At 34.1% G+C, this 5999-nt stretch overlaps 1 pseudogene; it reads left to right on the top strand.

Annotated features, from left to right (window-relative positions):
• Positions 1–279: 279 nt before the first annotated feature.
• Positions 280–888, top strand: LOC101576627 (annotated as a pseudogene).
• Positions 889–5999: the final 5111 nt, after the last annotated feature.

Here is a 5999-nt window from a genome sequence, read left to right on the forward strand (position 1 = left end):
TAATATAAGTTTATAGTTGGCAACAACTGAAAATGTCTCTAGCTAACATCAAATGTGACAAAGACAATACTCATTTGAAGAATAAAACAGTATAGGTTTATGTCACCATAGAAAAAAATTAATATTATTGGTTTAAATTTAATTTAAGGATCTAAGAAAAACAAATAAAACTGGATTATATAAAAGGTGATACAGAAGGAAGCATGGTGGGCCTGTTTTGGCTGCTTCTGCAGCCTGGTCTGGCTTTTTCAGTCGTAACTGGGCACTCCATACGACACCATGGGGAAAGGGGACAATTGGCTGGCTTACATGAGTCCAATAGTAATAGCCAGATCAAGAGGTCCTATCCAGTCTTCAGGGCCAACTATCCAGAACTGTCTGAATGAACCAAGGCCTACCTGGGAAGAAGTGAAAGAGCAACTAGAAAAGAAAAACAAAGGCTCCAAGGATTTGGCTGAATTTGAAGAAAAAATGAATGAGAATTGGAAGAAAGAACTAGAAAATCACAGAGAGAAATTACTAAGTGGAAATGAGAGGTCATCAAAAAAAAAAGGAAAGAAAAGAAGAAATCTGGTAGTTATTCATCTTCATCGAACTCTGATTCTTGCAGCAGTTCTTCAGATTCTGAGGATAAGGAGAAGCAAGCATTGTAGAAAGAAAAAGAAGAACTGTTCATAGAAATCTTCTCAGAGCTCCCTGTCATACAGTAAGGAGAGTTTAACAAAAAAGTGAAAGGATGCAACTGAGAAAGAAAAGAATATTAAAGAACTTACCAAGAAAATAAAAATGTATCCTGAAGATAAAATTTCTTCATCTGAGTCTTTCTCAGAATCAGATCATACTGAAGAGGAAAAAACTACCATAAGAAACACAGTAAGAAGAAAATGAAGCCTGCAAGCTCAAGTCCTGTCACCATAACATGAACAAAAACCAGGACTCCCTGTGAAGTGCAATGTCTGAAACAATTTCAACTGTGAAAATACAATATATTTACTAACATGCATGAATTGTCTTGTTCTTAGAATTGTTCCTGGACTATTCAATAGGCACTCCAGAGCCGCTATATGAAAGTGTCATCATTGTTACTTGCTGCTTGAACATCTACTTTTTCTCCTCCACTGCGTGATACCTGGGAGACAACACACTGCAGTCACACTTGTGGTTAAAGTATTTGGGAAGAAAGTTAATATTTTTGACTAGAAGTATCTAATGATCAATAGAAATGAATCTGGATACATCTTAAGTTGTAAGCAGAAATGGCCAGATAACTCTAGTTAAATTTTTTTAAGTAGGGATTACATCAATATTTTGAAATCTTTACTCTTTAGATAAGTGTATCTTAATTTTTCCCCTCTTGTATACTTTTTATTTACCTCAGGAAGGAGTTTTTAGGAGGGAGGGGTGGTTTTCTATCTCTTTAGCTAGCAGCATAGTGTGCCTTTGGTCCTCACACCTCCTACGTTGGTGGACACAGTAGCCATGCTTCCTGGGGACGTCAGAGCTGGGTACGAGCCCTCTTGCCCTTTATTGAGCTTAATGGCATCTGTGGACTTTGTCATCTGCTCCTTTGAGTGAACCAGAGAAATAGCCCTTTGCAGGGTGAGAAGGCTCCAAAGCTCTGAGTTTATACCTCCACATCAACAAAAACAGAATGTTTTCAGCTTTAGAATGTTTTATGCCATTTGAATTAATTTTTGATCATACCTCGGCTTTGGAGAGGAATTGTTCCATATAGACACTAGTACTTTTTGAACTTAATAGCTAAATAGTCTGAAATGCATGTGTTATACTGTCAAGTTTTAACTAGTCAGGAAAGTTTTATGTAACCAATGATAGGTATTTTTTTTTGTATGAATGTTGTTCAGGCTGCAATGTTTAGCTTTTGTTAACTCTTATTTTTACTGTCTCAAGTTATGTTTAATGGCACCCTTGTCAAGATATTTAGCACGTAAAAAGCAGGTTTTGAGTTTTTGTTTTAAACCACTTTATATTGAAGCTGAGACATACAAACAAGTTGAGTGGCAGGCTTGGTATGCTGTATCTTGTTACATAAAGCTGTTGCCAGAATCTTAGTAAATACAATGTTTTAAAAGTTTGCTGCCTTTGTACATTCATAAAAATTATAACAAGTTAAAATGACAAAAAATAAAAGGTGATAAATCATTAAGCATAAATCATTGAAGTAGGAAATAAATTATATATCTAATTATTACATACTTGGTTTCTGGAAAATATTAGCTAAATAAATAATCCTGAATGACACTGTCCACAGGTAGAAAAAGCAGAGATTATCAATATGATGAAGGTAGAAAGAGGATTAACAAATTTTACAGTGATTCACAGGGTTGTAAGAAATACTATGTTCAGCTGTATGCCAAAAAATCTGACAATTATATTATATTAACAAAGACTTTAAAAGATACAACTTCTCAGAATTCATTCAAGATGAAATAAAATTTCCGTAACATTATATCTAATGCAGAGAGAGAATTCATTATCAAAAGCCTTTTCAGAAGACAAAATAAGATGTAATTTTAGTGGCAAACTCTATGAAGTAGAATGAAGAGGTTCTAATTTTATAATATCTTTCTGAGGATAGGAAGTTTCAATATATATATACCAACTTGTTTTAAAGGGAAATCAATATTTTTTCTTAAATCTAATGTGTATCCAAGCAAATTAATTTATAAGCCAGGATCTTTTCTGGATATTAATGCAAAAATCCTCAATAAGAACATCAAATTTTATATGTAAACTATAAAAAATAAAACCATTCAATTATGATTTGTCAGAAGAGTACAACTTACCATTGGTTTTATAAATGTAATTATTCGACTGGGGAGATAGTTCTGCAGTCTAAGCGCCTATGTGGCAAGTACAAGGACCCAGGTTTGAACCCCAGTACTGTGTGCCACGCCAGCCACAGAACCCCAGGGGGTTCTGGAAAATATTAGCTAAATAAATAACCCTGAAACTGGGCATTGTGACATATGCTTATACTCCTAGAGCTTGGGAGGCTGCGACATGGGGATCACTATGAATCTGAACTGCATAGCAGGACTCTGATATATATATATATATATATATATATCTCGTACATTATCAAACAAATGAGAAACATTACAGTTATTGCTGAGAAAATGTGATTTCAAGACCTCAAGGCCAATTTCTGATTTAAAATCTGTCAGTGTAATATGAATATAATGGACTTTTATTTTCTAAATTAAAGAAATTTAAGGGAATTCTGATATTCAATGATTACCATCAAGTCCTTCCCCCAAGATCAAGAGGAAGGCAAATGTTTGACACTTCTGTTTAACACTGTACTAGCCAACACAGACAACGCACTATGGCAAGAAACAGGATAATTGGACACAGACTGAAAAGGAAGACATGAAATTGCAGTTTTTATGCACCAAATTGTTACATGTGATATTTCAAGAAATCTATGGACAATAAAGTTAATAATTAAATATTTTCTTTTGTAGAGTATGAGATTAATATGTGAATATCCACATATTTTGATTCTAGTAGAAAATAACTATAAAACACCAAAAATCCAAACTATCTCTTACAATGAATGGCACCCTAAAAGCAAAGCACTAAATCTAGTAGAAAATACTCACAACTTCTGTCTTGAAAAGAATAAAAAAATATGAGCAAGAAAAATCAAAACACAAGACAATCCTTGCTTAAAATTGGAGCAATGCAATATTGCTATGATTTTTCTTGCTTGTAAATCAATCTGTATATTTTTGACCATCTCTTAAAGGTCATATTATGACTGTCTGTACAATTTGAAAGATGATGAAAATTATATTGAAATACAAATGATTTAGAGTAGGTGAGAAAAGTTAAAACAAGAAAAAAATTGTAAACTAACTATTACGGTTTGTCTCTAGCTGTACCCCCAAAGCCTCATGCAGTCATGGGGCAGACTTCTAGAGCTTGTGAACAACTCATGATCTGCTGGGATTATGGGTGATCCAATGCTGGGATTAGAGTTGTGAGTACTTCTGTGATTATGGGTGTGAGTGCTATACCCAGCCTGTAACAGATAGCCTGAATGTAATATAAGAGAGACAGAGAGACAGACTTCTTCTCTGTTGCCATTATTGCTATTACTCCGCTCTTTTGCTCTTGCTGTTTTGCTGTCTTCCAGCACCATAAAAGATTATTCTCTGCCATATGCCACTCTGCCTTGGACCCAGCTGAGTATGGACTGAAACCTCCAGTAACTGAGAGCTAAACAAACCTTTCCTTCCTTCATTTTGGGTGTTGGATATTTGTCCCAGCAACGAGAGAAGAGTAACTGAGACACTAACATGCTCGGATTTCATGATTTATCAAAAGTTATAATTAACACAGCATGATGTTCTAAAGTCCATAAAACGATACTACTGGAACAGGATTAAGTCTAGAAATATACAATTATACATATGGTCAAGTTATTTTGTTGAAGTTTCTGAGCAATTTGACTAGTAATTGTATGTCTGACACTAGAGCAGCTAGATAATCTTATGTGTGGGAAATAAATCAGAAAAAATATTGAATCTTGTAATATCCTGGAAAAAAGTAATTTTAGATTAATTAGGGACTCAATTATGAAAGCTAACACCACAATTTTTCCTAAGATTTCTTTTGATACATAAATCTTTTCAAAATAGAAAAAAATCTTGATAAAAATAATGCCATTAAATTAAGAGCTTCTTATCAAAAACATAATTAGGAATATTAAAAATAAAAGAAATAGAGTATATACATTTATACATGACATATGACTTTAATTTATAAATTATGCCTTGAGAAAAGATAAAAGACCAAGATTGAACAAAAAGATTACTTTGAGCAAACAGTTCACTGAACGAATGTGCAAATTGGCAATAAGCTCAAAAAGTTGCTCAACATCATTAGTCATCAGGGAATGCAAATTCAAGACATAATGAGATACCACTTCACACCCACTAGAATAGCTAAAATTAAAAAGACTGACAACTCTGAATATTGGCCAAACTGTGAAGCATCCACCTCTTTCCTACATTGTTCATGGGAATGTGGAATGCTTTAGTCACTTGAGAAAACTCTATGTCATTTTAAATAAAATTATTTGTGTACTTTCTGCCATTTTTTTAGTACAAGGTCTAAAGGGTCTCACTACATAGATCAGACTTGTGTTGTTCATCCTGTTTTCAGCCTCCCAAGTGATGGGATTACAGGTGTGTGCCCCCAGTCAATTGCCATCTCAGCGCACCCTGTGGGCGGGGCCAGCATCGCTGGGGATTGAACAGGCACAAAGCAGGCACTTTAGTCCCCTGAGTTATAAGGCTGGCCTTATATGTGTACTTTCTGAATGATCCTGGAATACCTAAGAACAACAACTTGCCACAAGAGGGCTTGGGAGATAGGTCAGTATCATAAGTGACTGCCCGGTAAGCACAGGGTCCTGAGTTCAATCCCTGGTTCTGAAAAAGAAAACAAAAATCTTGCCACAAGAAATGACAATATGTGATCACTCAAACACTTTTGTAAGTATAGCAGTTTTATCTATAATATTAAAAATGCTAAAAGAAATTCAAAATTCCACATGAAAATGAATAAACAAATACTTTATATTCAAATAAATAGCATCAGTAATATATTGAGGTACTTATTTACATACAAGTGCATGCATAAGTGGTGGAAATATGGTTTTGAAAAAAGATGACAGTAACAACTATGACTATTTTGAAACAATTCAAACACAAAGATTAGAAGTCAAAACAAGGGTTGCTTGTGGGAGTAGAAATTGGCTAGAATCAGGCATTAATGGACTTTGTATGGTGAATGGAGTAGTTTGTAAATTAATTGGCATTTGGTTGTGTAGATGTACAGAAGAATGTGCTAGCGTCCACTTTTACCAGTTCTAGAAAGGCAATTACGTATGTTTCTTTCCAACTTGCTTTTCTTTTTTTTATTTTTTAATTTAATTTAATTTTTTTTATTTTTCAACAAATAATACA

Source organism: Octodon degus, unplaced genomic scaffold (assembly GCF_000260255.1).
Source record: "Octodon degus isolate 3935 unplaced genomic scaffold, OctDeg1.0 scaffold00308, whole genome shotgun sequence".
In the NCBI taxonomy this organism is placed as follows: domain Eukaryota; kingdom Metazoa; phylum Chordata; class Mammalia; order Rodentia; family Octodontidae; genus Octodon; species Octodon degus.